The sequence below is a fragment of the Trachypithecus francoisi genome, unplaced genomic scaffold (assembly GCF_009764315.1).
Source record: "Trachypithecus francoisi isolate TF-2019V2 unplaced genomic scaffold, Tfra_2.0 Lachesis_group8, whole genome shotgun sequence".
In the NCBI taxonomy this organism is placed as follows: domain Eukaryota; kingdom Metazoa; phylum Chordata; class Mammalia; order Primates; family Cercopithecidae; genus Trachypithecus; species Trachypithecus francoisi.
This window is the reverse complement of record NW_022681473.1, coordinates 43,752,669-43,774,525: the sequence shown is the minus strand read 5'-3', so window position 1 is coordinate 43,774,525 and position 21,857 is coordinate 43,752,669. Positions and strand designations below refer to the sequence as shown.

At 38.1% G+C, this 21,857-nt stretch overlaps 1 protein-coding gene and 1 long non-coding RNA gene across 3 annotated transcripts in view; one reads left to right on the top strand and one right to left on the bottom strand.

Annotated features, from left to right (window-relative positions):
• NELL1 (neural EGFL like 1) overlaps positions 1 to 21,857 on the top strand; it is a 984,256-nt gene that overhangs the window by 594,327 nt on the left and 368,072 nt on the right. The window lies entirely within an intron of this gene.
• LOC117080228 lies at positions 813 to 14,770 on the bottom strand. Its single transcript, XR_004435761.1, has 3 exons — positions 14,615 to 14,770; positions 13,245 to 13,249; positions 813 to 823 (listed from the first exon to the last, which is right to left on the bottom strand). It is a non-coding gene; the product is annotated as an uncharacterized LOC117080228 (long non-coding RNA).

The following is a 21,857-nucleotide window of genomic DNA, read 5'->3' as shown; positions in this document are numbered from 1 at the left end:
GAAGTCCTTTTCTGCATCTATTGAGATAATCATGTGGTTTTTGTCTTTGGTTCTGTTTATGTGATGGATTACGTTTATTGATTTGTGTATGTTGAACCAACCTTGTATCTCAGGGATGAAGCCAACTTGATCATGGTGGCTAAGCTTTTTGATATGCTGCTGGATTCAGTTTGCCAGTATTTTCTTGAGGATTTTCTCATCGATGTTCATCAGGGATATTGGCCTGAAATTTTCTTTTTCTGTTGTGTTTCTGCCCGATTTTGGTCTCAGGAGGATGCTGGCCTCATAAAAGGAATTAGAGAGGATTCCGTCTTTTTCTATTGTTTGGAATAGTTTCAGAAGGAATGGTACTAGTTCCTCGTTGTACTTCTGGTAGAATTCGGCTGTGAATCTGTCTGGCCCTGGACTTTTTTTGGTTGGTAGGCTATTAATTACTGCCTCAATTTCAGAACTTGTTATTGATTTATTCAGGAATTAAACTTCTTCCTGCTTTAGACTTGGGAGAGTGTATGTGTCCAGGAATTTATCTATTTCTTCTAGATGTTCTAGTTTATTTGCATAGAGGTGTTTCTAGTATTCTCCGATTGTAGTTTGCATTTCTGTGGGATCAGTGGTGATATCCCCTTTATCATTTCTTATTGCATCTATTTGATTCTTCTCTTATTTCTTCTTTATTAGTCTGGCTAGTGGTCTATCTTTTTTGTTCATCTTTTCAAAAACCCAGCTCCTGGATTCGTTGATTTTTTGAAGGGTTTTTCCTGTCTCTAACTCCTTCGGTTTTGCTCTGATCTTAGTTATTTCTCATCTTCTGCTAGCTTTTAAACTTGTTTGTTCTTGCTTCTCTAGTTCTTTTAATTGTAATGTGTGGGTCATTTTAGATCTTTCCTGCTTTACCTTATGGGCATTTAGTGGTATAAATTTCCCTGTAAACACTATTTTAGCTGTGTCCCAGAGATTCTGGTATGTTGTATCTTTGTTCTCATTGTTTTCAAAGAACTTATTTATTTCTGCCTTAATTTTGTTATTTACCCAGTAGTTATTCGGTAGCACGTTGTTCAATGTCCATGTAGTTGTATGGTTTTGGGTGAGTTTCTTATTCCTGAGTTCTTATTTGATTGCACTGTGCTCTGAGAGACTGTTATGACTTCTGTTCTTTTGCATTTGCTGAGGAGTGTTTTACTTCCAATTATGTGGTCAATTTTAGAATAAGTGTGATGTGGTGCTGAGAAAAATATATATTCTGTTTATTTGAGGTGGTGATTTCTGTAGATGTCTGTTAGGTCCCCTTAGTATAGAGCTGAGTTCAAGTCCTGAATTTCCTTGTTAATTTTCTGTCTCATTGATCTGTCTCATATTGATAGTGGGTTGTTAAAGTCTCTCACTATTATTGTGTGGGAGTCTAAATCTCTTTGTAGGTCTCGAAGAACTTGCTTTTTGAATCTGGGTGCTCCTGTATTGGGTTCATATATATTTAGGATAGTTAGCTCTTCTTGTTGCATTGATCCCATTACCATTATGTAATGCCCTTCTTTGTCTCTTTTGATCTTTGTTGGTTTAAAAGTCTTTTTTATCAGAGTCTAGGATTGCAACCCCTGCTTTTTTTTCTGCTTTCAATTTGCATGGTAAATATTCCTCCATCCCTTTATTTTGAGCCTATGTGTGTCTTTGCATGTGTGATGAGTCTTCTGAATACAGCACACCAGTGGGTCTTGGCTCTTTATCCAATTTGCTAGTCTGTGTCTTTTAATTGGGGTATTTTAGCCCATTTTCATTTAAGGATAATATTGTTATGTGTGAATTTTATCCCGTTATTATGATGCCAGCTGGGTATTTTTCCTATTAGGTGATGCAGTTTCTTCATAGTGTCAATGGTCTTTACAATTTGGCATGTTTTTGCAATGGCTGGTACCAGTTGTTCCTTTCCATGTTTAGTGCTTCCTTCAGGAGCTCTTGTAAGGCAGGCCTGGTGGTGACAAAAATCTCTCAGCATTTGCTTGTCTGTAAAGTGTTTTATTTTTCCTTTGCTTATGAAGCTTAGTTTGGCTGGAGATGATATTCTGGGTTGAAAATTCGTTTCTCTAAGAATGTTGAATATTTGCCCCCTCTCTCTTCTGGCTTGTGGGGTTTCTGCAGGGAGATCCACAGTTAGTCTGATAGGCTTCCCTTTGTGGGTAACCCAACCTTTCTCTCTGGTTGCCCTTAACATTTTTTCCTTCATTTCAACCTTGGTGAATCTGACAATTATGTGTCTTGGGGTTGCTCTTCTCAAGGAGTATTTTTGTGGTGGTCTCTGTATTTCCTGAATTTGAATGTTGGCCTGTCTTGGTAGGTTGGGAAAGTTCTCCTGGATAATATCCTGAAAAGTGTTTTCCAACTTGGTTCCATTTCCCCATCACTTTCAGGTACACCAATCAAATGTAGATTTAGTGTTTTCACACAGTCCCATATTTCTTGGAGGCTTTATTCGTTCCTTTTCATTCTTTTTTCTCTAATCTTGTCTTCACACTTTATTTCATTAAGTTGATCTTCAATCTCTGATATCCTTTCTTTTGCTTGATCTGTTTGGCTATTGATACTAGTGTATGCTTCACAAAGTTCTTGTGCTGTGTTTTTCAGCTCCATCAGGTCATTTATGTTCTTCTCTAAACTGGTTATTCTAGTTAGCAATTCCTCCAACCTTTTTTCAAGGTTCCTAGCTTCCTTGCATTGGAGTAGAACATGCTCCTTTAGCTCGGAGGAGTTTGTTATTACCCACCTTCTGAAACCTGCTTCTCTGAATTTGTCATACTCATTCTCCATCCAGTTTTGTTCCTTTGCTGGCCAGGAGTTGTGATCCTTTGGAGAAGAAGAAGAGTTCTTTTTTCTGGAATTTTCAGTCTTTTTGCGCTGTTTTCTCCCCATCTTTGTGTATTTATCTACCTTTGTTCTTTGATATTGGTGACCTTCAGATGGGGTTTCTGAGCGGAGGTCCTTTTTGTTGATTTGATGCTAATCCTTTCTGTTTGTTAGTTTTCCTTCTAACAGTCAGGCCCCTCTGCTGCAGGTTTGCTAGAGTTTTCTGGAGGTCCACTCCAGACCCTCTTTGCCTGGGTATCACCAACAGAAGCTGCAGAACAGCAAAGATTGCTGCCTGGTCCTTCCTCTGGAAGCTTTGTCCCAGAAGGGTGCCCATGATATGCCAGCCGGAGATCTCCTGTATGAAGTGTCTGTCAGCCCCTGCTGGGATGTGTCTCCCAATCAGGAGACATGGGGGTCAGGGACCCACTTGAGGAGGCAGTCTGACCCTTAGCAGAGCTTGAACGGTGTGCTGGGAGATTTGCTGCTCTCTTCAGAGCCGTCAGGCAGGGACCTTTAAGTCTGTTGAAGATGCACCCACAGCCGCCCCTTCCCCCAGGTGCTCTGTCCCAGGGAGATGGGGCTTTTATCTATAAGCCCCTGACTGGGGCTGCTGCCTTTTTTTCAGAGATACCCTACCCAGAGAGGAGGAATCTAGAGAGGCAGTCTGGCTACAGTGGCTTTGCTGAGCTGCAGAGGGCTCCACCCAGTTGGAACTTCCCTGAGGCTTTGTTTACACTGTGAGGGTAAAACCGACTACCAAAGCCTCAGTAATGGCAGACGCCATTCCCCCCACCAGACTTGAGCATCCCAGGTGGACTTCCAACTGCTGTGCTGGCAGCGAGAATTTCAAGTCAGTTGCCCTTAGTTTGCTGGGCTCTGTGGGGGCGGGATCCACTTAGCTAGGCCATTTGGCTCCCTGGCTTCAGCCCCTTTCCAGGGGAGTCAACAATTCTGTCTCGCCGGTGATCCAGGTGTCACTGGGATATGAAAAAAGAAACTCCTGCAGCAAGCTCGCTGTCTGCCCAAACGGCTGTCCAGTTTATATTTTTCTTAACACGACTTCTAAACAAAGTAGATGTTGTCTCTGTGCTTTAAATATGGGGAAGTGGGGACTCAGATGTGAGAAATGTATTGATACCTTACTGCTGTCTCATGTTAGAGCTCTGATTTAAATGCAGTATGTCTGTCTCTAAAATCCTTATTCTTCCCCTTACCTGCCAAACATAGTTAAATAATTTCATTATGGACATATATACCCAGGCCCCAGGCCCCAGGCCTCTTCCCTCTATCTTTTAGGGTCTCTTTTTTTTTTTTTTTTTTTTTGAGACGGAGTCTTGCTCTGTCACCCAGGCTGGAGTGCAGTGGCCGGATCTCAGCTCACTGCAAGCTCCGCCTCCCAGGTTTACGCCATTCTCCTGCCTCAGCCTCCCGAGTAGCTGGGACTACAGGCGCCCGCCACCTCGCCCAGCTAGTTTTTTGTATTTTTTAGTAGAGACGGGGTTTCACGGTGTTAGCCAGGATGGTCTCGATCTCCTGACCTCGTGATCCACCCATCTCGGCCTCCCAAAGTGCTGGGATTACAGGCTTGAGTTTTTTTTTTTTTTTTTTTTGAGATGGAGTCTCGCTGTGTCGCCCAGGCTGGAGTGCAGTAGTGCAATCTCAGCTTACTGCAAGCTCCGCCTCCCGGGTTTAGGCCATTCTCCTGCCTCAGCCTCCCGAGTAGCTGGGACTACAGGCGCCCTCCACCACGCCCAGCTAATTTCTTTTTCCTATTTTTAGTAGAGATGGGGTTTTACCATGTTAGTCAGGATGGTCTCGATCTCCTGACCTCGTGATCCACCCGTCTCGGCCTCCCAAAGTGCTGGGATTACAGGCTTGAGCCACCGCGCCCGGCCTAGGGTCTCTTTTTTAGAAACAGTAAAGATCATTAGGACTTGGGCCGTCACTGCCCACCGGCACTTTATATTGTGAAAAATTATACAAAAATTTGATTATAATGTTTTCCTAGGTCTTCTATAACAAATTGTCATACACTTCATGGCTTAAAACAACAGAATCTTTTTCTCTCACAATTTTGGAGATCAGAATAAAAAATTAAGGAGTCAACAGGTCATACTCTCTCCAAAGGCTCTAGAAGAGAGCACTTCCTTGCCTCTTCCACCTTCTGGTGGCTCCTGGTATGCCTTGACTTGTGGTAGCATCATTCCAATCTCTGCCTATGTCCTGATGTGGCATGCTCCACTCTGTGTATTACAGTGTGCCTTCTCTCCTTATAAAGACACCAGTCATTGGATTTTGGGCTCATACTCATCCCATATGGCCTCATTTTAACAAATTATATCTGGTGAGATTTTATTTACAAATAAGGTCATAATCTGAGGTTCTTGGTGTATATAAATTTGGGGGTGGCACTGTTCAACCAAATGTGGGTGTGAATGAATAATTCAATAGGAATATAAAGATACATTGAAAAGCAGGGTAATAGGGATAGCACATTTTCAGAGTTCTGTGTTTCTCTTTGTTTCTACTCAACCCTCCCCACTGCCTTTTCTTTGGAATCTTATAGTTGACTGAGCCTCAAAGCATCTGGACAGGGAGCCAAAATCACTGATGAAGGGGGAGGAAAAGGTATTTTTCCCCTTTGTTAGTCTTTCTCTCAAGTTCCTTTGCCTTTTTTGTCCTTCATCTTATTTCAGAAAGGGAAAGAACAACATGTTCATACTGAGACCCCCTGAAGGAGAAGGCAAACTTCTGTGATAAAGAAAAACATTAACCCAGCATTATTTTTCCTGCCATGTTTCATCTTTAGACACTTGTCTTCAGAACTCCTCTAGGTAGTTGTGAAACCAAAAGAATTATAAGCCAGCCTCTTCACAGTAGAGAGACAAAAGGCCTCAGCAAAAGGGGCACCTTGGGGATGCCTACATGACCATTACATAAAACCAAACTTAAACAGCTTCGCTTCTTTCTTTTATTCTAGTTGTGGATATTCCTACTGGACTAGGTGACTTAAAAGAAACCGTGAAACATTGAACCACAGTTAAGCTCTTCATTAATTTTGTAGTTTAATAATGCATTTCTAAATTATCTCTCTGGAATAAAACTAGCATTCGCTGAATCTGTATTACTTGCCTGGTGTGCTACTGGACACTTTTTTTGCATAATCTCTTCGCTAATCTTCCCAGCAGCTCTGTGTGATGGATCTTATTGCTCACATGTTCAGGTGACAACTCAAGAAGCTCAGAGACATCAAGTATGCTTTCTAAGGTCGCACAGTGAGCAGGTGACAAAGTTGGATTTGAACTCAGGTTCTTTCTCTTTGCAGGATGCTATGAACTCTGCATTCCTAAGGCACATAGAGTAGAGTAATGAATCTGATAAAATCTTCCTGGACATTTTAGGGAGGGCTTCATTAGAAACAGACCCACATCACACTGTGATGATGTTGATGATGGTAATAGTGTCAGTGGGACAGTCTCTGCCATTTTTGGAGTTCCTACTACTTTATGTACCGATAATGAAACTAGATGTTTTACAAAGTTTCTTCCTATGAACATTCATTATATCAGTGGTCTTGAGCATCTCCTCTGTAGCAGAATCTGTTCAGATCTGAGGAACAAAAGACTAAGCCAACTAAGCCAAGTTTTTACTCTTTAGTCATGGTATCATTGTCTGTGTTTTACACACACAAACTGGAGCACAAAGAGTTTGCCGAACCTCTCCTAAGTGACAGTGCTGTGATTTGTATCTAGATCTATCTGCTGCCAAAGCTTTGTCTTTTTCATTCAGTCTTGGATACATCTGGAATCCATTTTCTTTCTTTCTTTTTTTAAATAAATATTGTTGTGTATATTTAAATTATGCAACATGATGTTATGGGAGACACATAGTTCATAAAAAGGTTACAATAGTGAAGCATTTAACATGTCCATCATCTCATATACTTACCCGTTCTGTTTTTGTTTTTGTTTTTTTGTGGCAAGAAGAGCTAAAATCTATTTATTTAGCAGGAATCTCAAATATAGTACAATTTTATTTGATTACCTGTAGTACTCATGTTGTACATTACATCTCTAGACTTGTTCTCTATATTTGTATATAGAACAATATACATATATTTGTATATTTATATATACAATATACAAATATTTGTTGCTTTGTATCCTCTGACCTACATCTACCCATTTATTTTCTTTCTTCTTAAAACACAATAAAAACCCTCTATTCTTTAGTAATAAAGGATACATATTATAAAACATTCACAAGTGCAAAATAAGTAAAATAAACAGTATACATAACTCCCATTTATCTTCTTTTCAACACTAGTGTAAATAACTGTCAATATTTTAACATGCATATTATAGACTTTTTCTATTTATGCACAATTATATATAAATGATGGATATACATTGTATGTAATATGCCATATTTAATATATAATTTATATATCCAAATAGAAAAGCACTTGATTGAATTACTACTTTGTGTTTTATTTATTGCTACTGTAGAGTTACTAGAAAGGAGGAAGCTGTTTCCCCTCTACCCCTCCTCCCCACTTTCCTCTCTGCACCTCTACTGACATCCTTTCTTCCCATATCCTTATTCAGGGTTTTGAGTCAAGAACAGCTTCCAGTCCTGGAAAATCAAGCCCTCTGTTACTGGGGCAGAGTTAATACACACTTTCCAAGAGACTGAATCATCTAGAGGGAGTTGGGATTACAGAGGTTGATGTCTGGGGATGTAAAAGTGGTCTAAGCTGAAGTAGTTATAGCCCGAAGGAAGATTTAAGAATCTGTAAGCTCTTAAAGTGGTTTATAGCCAGAGTGGGGGTAGTTCTACCAAGGGTAATAGAATTTTCTGTGTACCCAAAGACTCAGATCTCCAATACTAAAGTTTCTGCCCTTGGCAAAGATCTCAGCACCTGAGCTTAGCAGGGAATCAGCAGGGCTTTTGGCCTCCAATAACGTTTTGGGTTAGATAGTAACCATTGTGAAGACCAGATAGCGCTCCCCAAAACTTTTGTCTAATAGCCCCAGAACTGTAGTGGGATCCTACTGGGCACAAAGGAGTCCGATAATGAATGAGATTTAGTTATCAATTCTGGCACATAAGGGGTTTATATTTATATTTATTTTGACTTAGAAAAATGCTGTTTGAACTCAAGAACTGTGTTGTATTATAAATAACATATGTCTTTCAGCCTAAAGCACAGATTTTCAGATTTTACATTCTAGGAACCATCTTGTTCCTTGATATATGTTATACACAATTACTTCTTAACCCCATATTACTATAAAGTAAATGGTATATATGTATATATTATGTATATATAAAATATATAATTACTTCTTACCCCCATATTACTATCAAATAAATGGGTTTTCTCCAATTAAGGAAATGTGGCATATACCTAGGATTTTTATCAAAATAACTAACATTTCTAATTCCCATTCTTGGAAGAATATTTTGTCTAAGTATAATTTTTGATGAGTCTTTACATCCCCTTCTTAACATATGGACAGAGAATAAATGTGTTATTTCAGAACTTTCTCATTAATAATTTTTAACAGTTTGTTAAGATATAATTTACACAGTATAAGTTGTACCCCGTTAAAGTGTAGAATTTGATTATCTTAAGTGTATTTTCAGAGTTGCACAGCAATTATCATAATCTAGTTTTAGAACATTCTTAACTGTGGTCCAGTGTTTCCAGGTTTCTGTTAAGTCACCTAGTCGAATAGGAATATCCACAACTAGAATAAAAGAAAGAAGTGAAGCTGTTTGTTTTAACTTTGGTTTTATGTAGTGGTCATGTAGAACATTTCTATCACCTCAGAGAAACAAACTGATACCCATTAATAATCATTACCCATTCTGCTGAGCTTAGCCCTTGATAACCACTAATTTACATTCTGCTTCTACACATATGCTTATTCTGGACATTTTATATAAATAGGATTATATAGTTATATTTTTTTGACTGGTTTCTTTTGTTTAGCATAGTGATTTTGAGGTTCATCTGTGAAACCTGTTGAAGCATCTGTCAGTATTTTGTTTTATTGGTGAATAGGATTCAATTGTATGGATATGCCACATTTTCTTCATGCATTGGTTAGTTCATGGACATTTAGGTTGTTTTAATCTTTTGGATATTATGAATAATACTGCTATGAGTATCTGTGTGCAGGTCTTTGTGTGGATGTATGTTTTCACGTCTCTTGAGTATATACCTAAAAGTGGAATTGCTGCATGATGTGGTAACCCTGTGTTTGTTTGAGGAATGGCCAAACTAATTTCCATAGAGACAGAAATATTTTACACTACTACTAGCAATATCCAAGGGCTCCAATTCCTCTATTTCTTGCCAACTTATTATTATTTATCTTTTTTATTATAGGCATTCTAGTGGGTGTGAAGTGGTATCTCACTGTAGCTTTGCTTTGGATTTCCCTAATTGTTAATGATGTTGAGAATCTTTTCATGTGCCTCTTAGCCATTTCTATATCTTCTTTGGGGAAATGACTGTTTAAATACTTCCCCCCTTTCTCATTGGGTTATGTTTTAATTACTGCATTCTAAAGGTTCTTTATGTATTCTAGATTCAAGTCCCTCATAAGGTATATGATTTGTAAATGTTTTCTCTCGCTGTGTATCTTCAGCAATTCTTTGCAAAAGAAATGCCCTGCTTCAAAGAAAGCTTCTGAAGCCTCAGTATTATTTTCTCCACCCACAATGTCACTGTGATAAACAAATATATCAATATATCATCACCTTGTTGTATTTCATTTTTAAGCTCTTCTCTTTAGAGTTCCTTCCAGGTCCCCAATTCAGTTACCTTTCTGGGGGGGTCTTAGTTCTTCTTGACCTGTCTGTAGCTTTTGATACCAAAGATAGTCATATTCTCTTTTTATCTCTGTCCTACTTTCTTGTCTACCTTCCATCATTTATTCCTTCTTTCCTTTCTTTTATAAAGGGATATTTGTATTAAGCACTTAAATTTTAGAGCCCAGCTATGGGCTGGAGATAAAGAAAAGAAATATATGGTTTCTATTAAGAGATTTGTGCTCTAGTGAGAAGAGAGACTTTCATAATACACTAATAAAGGTAAATTATAAATGCGATTAGTCCTATGAAGGAAATATATTGGATATTATATAAGAATGTTACAGGGGAAATTGCTTCACTCAAGGAAATTAAAAGTTCTTTGAGAAGGTGAAGACATACTTGAGATCTCAAGGATAAGCGAATGTTATGTAGGATGAAGAGGGAAGAGCATATGAAAATGCTTATGATGAGAGGTAATACGGAACTTTTGAGGCAGGACACAAAGCCATTGTGCTTGCAGCTTAGTAGACAAGAAGGGGAATGGAGCAAAATCAAGCTGGTGGGCAGGTAGGTGAAGGCAAGACCATACTGGGTTGGGAGTAATGTTAATAATGTTTTTCTGCATTTTAAGACCAGTGGGAAGTATCTGAAGAGCTTTGGCCAGGCGTGGCAAAATGATAAGACTCAAATTCCTAAAAGATTGCTCTAAGTGCAGTATGAAAAATAAATTGCAGGTGGGCAATTGGGAATGTGAGGAGATGCATTGGGAAGCTATAGCAGTAGCCTAAGTGAGAGATGTTGATAACTTGGATAAGGGGAGTGGCAATGGAAATGGAAATGTGGGAATGAGTTTGAGAGATACTTGGGAAGAAAAATTAGCAAGACTTGGTGATGGATTGATTACAAGAGATCAAGGGAGAAGGAGGTATCAAGAATGAATAATAACTGTATGGTTCTGCTGCTTTTTCTTTTCTTTCTTTCTTTTCTTTTCTTTTTTCTTTTTTTTTTTTTTTTTGAGATGGAGTCTCTCTCTGTTGCTTAGGCTGGAGTATAGTGGCATGATCCCAGCTCACTACAACCTCTGCCTCCTGGGTTCAAACTATTCTCCTGCCTCCGCCTCCTCAGTAGTTTAGATTACAAGAATGTGCCACCATGCCTGGCTAATTTTTGTATTTTTAGTAGAGATGGGGTTTCACCATGTTGGCCAGGCTGGTCTCGAACTCCTGACCTCAAGTTATCTACCCACATTGGCCTCCCAAAATGCTGGGATTACAGGCGTGAGCCATGGTTCTGCTTCTTCTGACATAGTTTGATAGTGACTACCCTGGTTTGAATCTACCATCATATTAATATAATATTAGGCCACATACAACCTCTCTGTCCCCATTTGTTCATGTAGAAAATAGGGATGACAATAATACTTAATTGATATGGATGATATAATGCACTTCAATAGTATCTGGCTCATATAGTATGAGCATAATAAATGTTACTTATGAAAAATTCAAATTATTATTGCTGTTTAGAAAAGAAGAAAAGGAGAAAACTGACTAATATCTGAAAAATTAAATACACTGGAGTCTTTTGGTTCCAGCCAAGATAGAGCAGTGCCAGTCCTTCTAGGTTCTTCCTCTTACAACTAAAAATTCCCTGGACATAACCCTACTCTAATCCTGTGGCAATAAAAACTGCTTAGTAGAAGCAGTTGGTGCTGAGATTCTTCTACTGAAGTAAAGTCACTGGGGTTCAGCAGGGAGCTGAGCCACCACTTCCACCCAGCAACATGGAGACTCAATAAGGCATGCAAGGCAGGGCTATTTGGCCCTCTCTCTCTCTCAAATCCATTGTTAGTGCAGCCTATCAGGGAACTGGAGCTCTACCTCCACTCAGCATTGACAAGGTAGTATAAGGTGGGGCTAACATTATTCTTCGTAGTGAAAGACTGAATGCTTTCCTCCTAAAATTGGCAACAAAGCAGTGATATTTGCACTTACCACTCTTGGGCAACATAGCACTGGAAGTTTTAGCCAAGACAATAAGGCAACAAAAAGAAATATGCATGCAGATTGGAAAAGAACAAATCAAGCTGTATCTATTTACAGATGACATAATTTTCCATGTAGAAAATGTCAAGAAATTATAAAAATGTTGTAGAACTAATAAATCAGTTCATCAAAGTCTCAAGTTATGAGATCAATACAGAAAATTAATTTTATTCCTTTATACTAGTAACTGATGTGCAGAAACTAGAATTAAGCACCTACTATCATATATAATTGCTCTGAAGTAAAATGAAATGCCTAAGAAAATGAAATACCTAGTTAAAAGTCTAACAAAACATTTACAGGATCTGTATTCTTAACATTTAAAAAAACACTAATGGAAGGAATAAAATATTATATAAGTTAATGGAGACACATACTGTATCCATGGATTAGATGACTCAATATCGTAAAGATGTCAATTTTCCATAAGTTGATCTATAAAGTTTAACATAATTCCTGTCAAAATTCCAACAAGCTTAATCTAAAATTTAGGTAGAAATGCAAAAGAACTAGAATAACTAAAATAATTTTGGATTGAATAATTTTGAATTGAATATTAAGGATTTCTTTATAGATACTATATTCAAGACAGTGTAGTATTGACAGGGGAATAGACACAAAGATCAGTAGAACAGAATAGAGACCCCAGAAATAGACAAATACAAATATAACAAATTGATTTTGATAAAAGTATTAAAACAATTCAATGGAGAAAAAGTATCCTTTTGAACACATGGCACTGGAGTCATTGTATGTGCATAGGCAAAAAAAAAAATTAACCCCAACCTAAACCTTATACCTTATCAAAAATTAACTCAAATGTATCATGGGTTTAAATGTAAAAATGTAAAAATATAAAACTATTGGAAAAATTAGGAGAAGATCTTTGGAACCTAAGGTTAGAAAAGAGTTCTTGGACATTACATTAAAAGCACTATATATAAAATAAAAATGATTAATTCAATGCCATGAAAATTAAAACCTTTTGCATTGTAAAAGACTGTGATAGAATGAAAATACAGATTGCAGGCTGTGAGAAAATACTGGCAAATCCCATATCCAATAAAGGCTTTATACAACTTGAGTATCTTTTATCTGAAATTCTTGGACCAGAAGGGTTTCAGATTTCAGACTTTTTCAGAATTTGGAATATTTGCGTTATACTTCTCAGTTGAACATCCTAAATCTGAAAATTTGAAATCCGAAACTTTGACCATCATGTCAGTACTCAAAATGTTTTGAATTTTGGAGCAATTCAGATTTTCAATTTCCAGATTTAAGATGCTCAACCTTTATGTAGAAAATATGAAAAATTCTCAAAATTTAACAGTAAAAAATCAATCCAATTATAAAATGGGCAAAAGACACGAACAAATGTTTTATTAAAGTGTAGTTACAGATGGCAAGTGAAAATATACTCAACACCATTGACAGTTAGCAAAATGTAAATTAAAAACATAATGCAGTATCGCTATACACCCATCAGAATAGCTAAAACAAAAAATAGTGACATCAGGTGTCAGGATATGGAGATACGATCACTTAGACATTATTGATGAGAATGTAAAATTACAGCCATTCTAGAAAATCATTTGGCAGTTTTCTTGAAAACTAAACGTGTTCTTACCAGATGATCCTGCATTCACACTTTTGGATATTTATCCTAGAAATGTAAAAACGTATGTTCACAAAATACTTGTGCATTCTTTAAATGACAAACTGTAGATATGGAGAACAGATTAGTGGTTGACAGTATTAGGGTGGGTGGATGGGAAATGTCAAGTGGGTGCAAATACCGAGAGACTGTGATGGTGGTTTTGTGAATTTTACATGAGACAATATTGCAAAGAACTACACACATACATAATACATGCATACATGAATATAGATTAAAATGGTATAAACTAAATTATATTTGTAGACTAGTTAACAGAAACATACGAATGTCAATGTTCTGATTTTGATATTGCACTATAGGTATATAGGATGCTGATATGGTTTGGCTGTGTCCCCACCCAAATCTCATCTTGAATTGTCATTCCCATAATCCCCACGTGTTGTGGGAGGGACCCAGTGTGAGGTAATTGAATCATAAGGGTGGTTACCTCCATGCTGTTCTCATGATAGTGAGCGAGTTCTCATGAGATCTGATAGTTTTATAAGGGGCTATTTCCCCACCCTTTTCTCTCACTTCTCCTTGCGGCCACCATGTGAAGAAGGACGTGTTTGCTTCTTCTTCTGCCATGACTATAAGTTTCCTGAGGCCTTCTCAGCCATGCTGAACTGTGAGTAAATTAAACCTCTTTCCTTTATAAATTACCTAGTCCCAGCTAGTTCTTTATTAACAGTGTGAGACTGAACTAATACAGTAAATTGGTGTAGAGAGTGAGGTGCTGGTATAAGGATACCCAAAAATGTGGAAGTGACTTTGGAACTGAGTAACAGGCAGAGATTGAAACAGTTTGGAGGGCTCAGAAGAGGATTGGAAAATGTGGGAAAGTTTGGAACTTCCTAGAGACTTAGAGGTCTCAAGAAGACAGGAAAATGTGGAAAGTTTGGAACTTCCTAGAGACTTTTTGAATGACTTTGACCAAAATGCTGATAGTGATATAGAAAATGAAGTCCAGGTTGAGGTGGTCTCAGATGGAAATGAGGAACTGGTTGGCAACTAGAGTAAAGGTGATTCTTGTTATGCTTCAGCAAAGAGACTAGCAGCATTTTGCCTCTGCCCTAGAGATCTTTGGAACTTTGAACTTGAGAGAGATGATTTAGGGTGTCTCATGGAAAGAATTTCTAAGTGGCAAAGCATTCAAGAGAAAGCAGAGCATGAAAGTTTGGAAAATTTGCAGCCTGGCAACGTAATAGTAAAGAAAACCGATTTTCTGGGGAGAAATTCAAGCCTGAACTTGAAGTTTTTGGTCTGATTTAGGCTTATGAGTAGGAGAATTTATTCATGTTACTAATACTAGCATTATTGCTTCTATGATATAATAGATTAATCCAATGTAATGTGAGGAGTTCAGTAAGATGTTTGGGATTTCTTCAGGTAATTGACATTGAGCTTGAAATTTGCATAAGTAATAAGGGACTGCAGAAATTTGCATAAGTAATAAGGGAACGAGTGTTAATCACCAAGACAATGGGAAAAATGTTCCAGGGCATGTCAGAGACTTTCATTGCAGCCCCTCCTATCACAGGCCCAGAGGCCTAGGAGGGAAAAATGGTTTCCTGGTCCAGGTCCAGGGCCCCCCTTCTGTGTACAGCCTCAGGACTTTGTTCCTGATGCTCCAGCTATGGCTAAAAGAGGCCAGGGTACAGCTTGACCCATTGCTTCTGAGGGTGCAAGCCCCAAACCTTGACAGCTTCCATGTAGTGTTGAGCCTGTGGGTGCACAGAAGTCAAGAATTGAGGTTTGGGAACCTCTGCCTAGATTTCAGAGGATGAATGGAAATGCTTCGTTGTCCAGGCAGAAGTCTGAAGTTGTCCCTGGCAGGGCCCTCAGGGAGAATCTCTGCTAGTGAAGTGCAGAAGGGAAATGTGGGGTTGGAGTCCCCACACAGAGTCCGCACTGGGGCACTGCTTAGTGGGGCTGTGAGAAGTGGGCCACCATCCTTCAGATCCCAGTATGGTAGATCCACTGACAGCTTGCACTGTGTGCTTGGAAAAGTCGCAGACACCAAAAGCCAGCCATGAAAGCAGCTGGGAGTGGGGACTGTACCTTGCAAAGTCACAGGGCCAGAGCTGCTTAATACCGTGGCAGCCCACCTCTTGCATCAGCATGCCCTGGATGTCAGACATGGAGTTAAGGGAGATCATATTGGAACTTAAAGGTTTTAATGACTGCCTTAATGGATTTTGGACTTGCATGGGGCCTGTGGCCCCTTTGTTTTGGCCAATTTCTCCAATTTGGAGCAGGTGCATTCGCCCAATGCCTGTACCCCCATTGTGTCTAAGAAGTAAATAACTTGCTCCTGATTTTGCAGGCTTATGGGCAGAAGGCACTTGCCTTGTCTCAGATGACACCTTGGACTTTGGGTTTTGGAATAATGCTAGAATGAGTTATGCGTTTGGGGGACTGTTGGAAAGGCATGATGGTATTTTGAAATGAGAAGGCATGAGATTTGGGAGAGGTCGGGCAGAATGATATGGTTTGGCTGTTTACCCACCCAAATCTCACCTTGAATTGTAGTTCCCATAATCCCTATGTGTTGTAGGAGGGACCCAGTGGGAGGTAATTTAGTCACGGGCATAGTTACCTCCATGCTGCTCTTGCGATGAGTGAGTTCCCACAAGATCTGATGGTTTCATAAGGAGCTATTTCCCCCTCCTTCACCCTGTACTTCTTACGACCACCATGTAAAGAAGGACATGCTTGCTTCCCCTTTTCCATAAGTTTCCTGAGGCCTCCTGAACCATGTTTAACTGTGAGGCAATAAAACTACTTTACTTTATCAATTATGCAGTCTCAGGTATGTCTTTATTAGCAGTGTGAGAACAAGTTAATACATTGGGGAAAGATGGGTGAAGGGTACATTGGGGGAAGCTAGGGGAAAGGTACATTGCGGGAAGCTGAGTGAAAGGTACATTGGGGAAAGCTGGGTGAAGTGTACATAGGAGTCTTCTTTCGCAACTTCCTGTGAATCTGTAATTTTTTTTAAGTAAAAAATTACCTACACTGTGCCCAAAATTGTAGCAATTCTTTTGGATGACATGGTAAAGTGGACTTTTAGAAAGACAGTAGGAGATGGAATGAGGAGATGGTAGTTTGAGTTTCAGAAGTACAACTTATTATTGATATTTATGTGCTTATAGGAAAAGTGCCTTACATGCTCCAAATCCTAATTTCTTCATCTATAAAATGTTACCAATAGATGAAATCTGCTTGTCATGTCCTAGTCCAGTCATTGTTACAATTATGTAAGATACATAAAAGGTTACTTTGAGTAAAATAAAGCCACAAACCAGCAGACCCCAAACATGGGGCATTTGTAGCCACAGTAGAAATGTCTGTCAGGTAGTTTGTTTGGGTCCTGATTGGTTTCCTAAGGTGTCAATTGATCGTGGCTGCTGATGCAAGAGTCACTGTTACAAGGCTGGATTTATTAGAGCCCTCCTGAGTTTTCCCACAGGCAGGAAATGAGGAGGAAGAAGAAAGGAACTACGTGATAATGACTGTTTAATTAGTGTTTGAATATTAGTTAAAAAAATAAGTATTGTTATGATCATTATAATTAGTGAAGAAATAGCTTGCTGTGACAATCATCATTTTTTGTCCTGAGAAGTTGGATATTCCAAATATACTGTAGCCAAACTTAGGTTATACATCAATCCTAATGTGCATTTTTCACCTTTCTAATCTATAGTCTTATTTCCTGGGGACTATAATTGACTCTAAGCAAATCTTTCTTTGGACCTGCAAAGAGGCATTCTAATTTAATTAGCTTCAAATGCCTATCTGTTCACAACCATTCTGCCTAGACTATTAGCTATAAAGGAAAGAGAAAGATTTCTCAATCAATTTTTAAATTTTTTAAAAAACTGACATGTAGTAAGTGTACATATTTATAGGGTAGAGAATGACATTTAAATACATGAATACAATGAGTAATGATCAAATCAGGGTAATTAGCATATCCATTGCCTCAAATATTTATCATTTCTTGGTGTTAGAACATTCAAAATTCTATTTTCCAGTATTTAAAAATGTGCAATAAGTTACCCTAGGAGTAACCATAGTTACCCTACAGTGTTATAGAGCACTACAACTTATTCTTTAGCTATAATTTTCTATCTCCTAATCAAACTCTATCCTCCTCTCTCTACTATGTTTTCCAGCTTCTCATAACCACAGGTCTGCGCTATACTTTTGTGAGCTCAAATTTTTAAAGTCCCAAGTATGAGTGAGAATATGTGGTATTCATCTTTCTGTGCATGACTTATTTTATGTAACATAATGTCTTCAAAGCTCATCGATGTTGCCACTCATGGTGGAATTTTGTTCTTTTTGTTACTTAGTAGTATTCCATTGTGCATACATGACACATTTTGAATCCATTCTTCTATTGATGGACACTTGGGTTGATTCCATATGTTGGCAATTGTGAATAATGCTGCAGTAAATATGGGGGTGCAAATATCTCTTCAATATACAGATTTTTAGTCCTTTAAATAAACACAGTAGTGAGATTGCTGGATCACACAGTGGTTCTATTTTTAGTTTAAGAAACACCCATACTGTTTTTGATAAGGGCTGTACTAATTTATATTCCACCAACATTGTATGAGTTCTGTTTTCTCTCCATCCTCACTGGCATCTGTTATTGCCTGTCTTTTCAATATAAGCCATTTTAACTGGGGTGAGATAATACCTCACTGTACTTTTGATTTTCATTTCCTTGATGATTAATGATGTTGAGCATTTAAAAAATATCCCTGTTGTCCATATTGCTGCCTTCTTTTAAAAAGTGAGTGTTCAGATTATTTGCCAGTTTTTTATTTTGGGTTATTTGCTTTTGTGCTGCTAAGTTATTTGAGTTCCTTGTATATTCTGGATATTAATCACTTGTCATATGATAGCTTGAAAAAATATTGTCCCATTTCTTAGGCTGACTCTTTACTCGGTTGATTGTTTCTTTCGCTGTGCAGAAGCACTTTAGTTTAATATAATTCCACTTATCTATTTTTACTTTTGTTGACTGTACTTTTGAAGTCTTAGCCCAAAATCTCTGCCCATATCAATATCCTAAAGCATTTTCCCTGTGTTTTCTTCTAGCAGTTTTATTAATTTAGATCTCACATTTAAGTATTTCATCTACTTTGAGTTGATTTTTGTATATGGTGAGAAATAGGGGTCTAATTTCATTTTTCTGCATTATGAATATCCAATTTTCCCAGCACCATTTAAGGAAGAGGTTGTCTTTTCTCCAATGTAGGTTGCTGCCACTTTTGTCAAAAATCAGTTGGCTGTTTTATTAGTCTGTTCTCACATTGCTATAAAGAACTACCTGAGACTGGTAATTTATAAAGAAAAGAGGTTTAATTGACTGTCAGTTCTGCAGGCTGTACAGGAAGCATGGCTTTGGCGACCTCAGGAAACTTATGGTCATAGTGGAAGTTGAAGGGTGGAGGCACGATTTGCATGGCAGGAACAGGAGGAAGAGAGCAAAGAGGAGGTGCTACACACTTTTAAACAACCAGATATCACGAGAACGGCAATTGGGAAATGTGTCTGCATGATTCAGTCACCTCCCACCAGGTTCTGCCTCCAACACTGAGGTTTACAATTCGACATAAGATTTGTGCAGGAACACAAATCCAAGCCATATCAGCTATACATATATGCACTTATTATTGGGTTCTCTATTATGTTCAATCGGCCTATGTACCTGTTTTTATGCCAGTATCATGCTGTTTTGGTTACCATTGCTTTGTAGTATATTTTGAAGTCAGGTAGTGTGATGTCTTCAGCCTTATCATGTTTGCTCAGTTCTGCTTTTTGGCTATTTGGGATCTTTTATGGTTCCTCAAGTTTTAGGCTTTTTTTTCTATTTCTGTGAAGAATGTCATTGATATTGATATTGATATGCCATTATTAGGGATTACATTGAATCTGTAGATCACTTTGAATAGTATGGCTTAACAATATTAATTCTTTCAATTCATGAACATAGAATACTTTTACATTTTTGTGTGTCCTCTTTAGTTTCTTTTATCAATATTTTGTAGTCTTCATTGTAGAGATCTCTCACTTCCGTGGTTAAATTTATTCCTAGGGTTTCTTTTTTTGTAGCTATTGTAAATGCATTTGCATTCCTGATTTCTTTTCAGGTGGTTTGTTGCTGATGTATAGAAATGTACCAATTTTTATGTGTTGATTTTGTATCCTGCAACTTTACTGAATTTGTTTATTAGTTCTGAGATTTATTTTTGGTGGAGCTTTTGGGTTTTTCAATGTATAAGATTATATCATCTGCAAAGAGGGGCAATTTGACTTCCTCTTTTCCTATGTGGATTCCCTTTATTTATTTCCCTTGTCTAATTGCTCTGGCTAGAACTTTGAGTACTGTGTTGACTAGCAGTGCTAAAAGTTGTTATCTTTGTCTTGTTCTAGTTCTTAGAGACAGTAAATTTTGGCTTTTCCTGATTCAGTATGATGTTAGCTATGGGCTTGTGTATATGGTCTTTATTGTGTCTGAGTATACTGATTCTACATCTAGTTCATTGGGGATTTTTATCATGAAGTGATGTTGAATTTTACCAAATGCTTTCTCTGCATCTATTGAGGTGATAATATGGTTTTTGTCCATTCTGTTGATTGGACAATGATGTGATATATCTCACATTTATTGATTTGAGTATGTTGAAGCATCCTTGCATCTCCAAGGTAAATACTACTTGATCATGGTGTATAATCTCTGTGTTGTGCTGTTGTATTCAGTTTGCTAGTATTTGGTTGAGGATTTTTGCATCTGTGTTAATCAGGGATATTGGCCTTTAATTTGCTTTCTTTGTTATGTTTTTGTCTGATTTTAGTGTCAGGGTAATAATGGCCTTGTACAATAAGTTAGGAAGAATGACTGCCTCTTCAGTTTTTGTAATAATTTAGAAGAATTGGTAGTTAATTATTTCCTAAAAGTTTGATAGAATTCAGCAGTGAAGGCATCCATTCCCAGGGTTTTCTTTGCTCGGAGATTTTTTTGTACTGTTTCAATCTCTTTACTTGTTATTGGTCTGCCCAGTTTTCCTATTTCTTTCTGGTTTAAAATTGATAGGTTACCTGTGTCCAGAAATTTATCTGTTTGCTCTAGGTTTTCCAATTTGTTGGCATATAGCTGCCGTAATAGCGTCTTTTGTTGTTGTTCAGGCAAGGTCTCGCTCTGTTGCCCAGGGTGGAGTGAAGTGGCATGATCATGGCTCACTGCAGCCTCGACCTCCCAGGCTCAAGCAATGCTCCCACCTCAGCCTCCCGAGTAGTTGTAACTACTGGTGTGGGCCACCATACCTAGATAATTTTTGTAGTTTTTGTAGAGATGGGGTTTCACCATGTTGATCAGGCTGGTCTCTAACTCCTGGGCTCAAGCAATTCACCTGCCTCAGCCTGCCCAAGTGCTGAGATTACAGACATAAGCCACTGTATCTGGCCTAGTTGAATAATTCTTTGTATTTCTGTAGTATTAGTTGTAATGTCTCTCATTTTCAGTTTCTTGATTTTATTTATCTAGCTCTTTTCTCATTTTTCCTTAGTCTAGCCAAAGGTTTGTTGATTTTGTTGATCTTTTCAAAAACAAGCTTTTTATTTCTTTGATCTTTTGTATTTTGTTTGTTTGTTGTGTTTTTGTTTGTTTGCTTATTGAGACAGAGTCTCACTTGGTTGCCCAGGCTGGAGCGCAGTGGTGCAATCTTGGCTTACTGCAAGCTCTGCCTCCTGGGTTCACGCCATTCTCCTGCCTCAGCCTCCTGAGTAGCTGGGACTCCAGGCACCCGCCACCACGCCTGGCTAATTTTTTTTTTTTTTTTTTTTTTAAGTAAAGACGAGGTTTCACAGTGTTAGCCAGGATGGTCTCGATCTCCTGACCTCGTGATCTGCCCACTTCGGCCTGCCAAAGTGCTGGGATTACAGGCATGAGCCACCACACCTGGCCGATTTTTTGTGTTGTTTAAGTCTCCATTCAGTTTAGTACGGCTCTGATCTTTATTATTTCTTCCCTTCTACTAATTTTGGGTTTGATTGCCTCTTGCTTTACAAATTTCTTGAGGTACATCATTAGATTGCTTATTTGAAATCTTTCTATTCTTTTTATGTCAGCTTTTACTGCTATAAACTTGCCTTTTAATACTGGTTTTACTTTGCCCCAGAGGTTTTGGTATATTGTGTTTCTATTTTCCTTTGTTTCAAGAATTTTTATGATTTCCACATTAATTTCTTCAGTGACCCAGTGGTCATTCAGGAACATGTTTATATTCCATGTTTTTATATGGTTTTCAAAGTTCTCCTGGTATTGATTTCTAGTTTTATTCCATTGTGGTCTGAGAAGAAACTTGATATTATTTTAATTTTTAGAAATTTGTTTAGGCGTTTGTAGCCTAACATGTGTTCTACCCTGGAGAATGTTCTATGTGCTGATGAGAAGAATGTATACTCTGTCATTG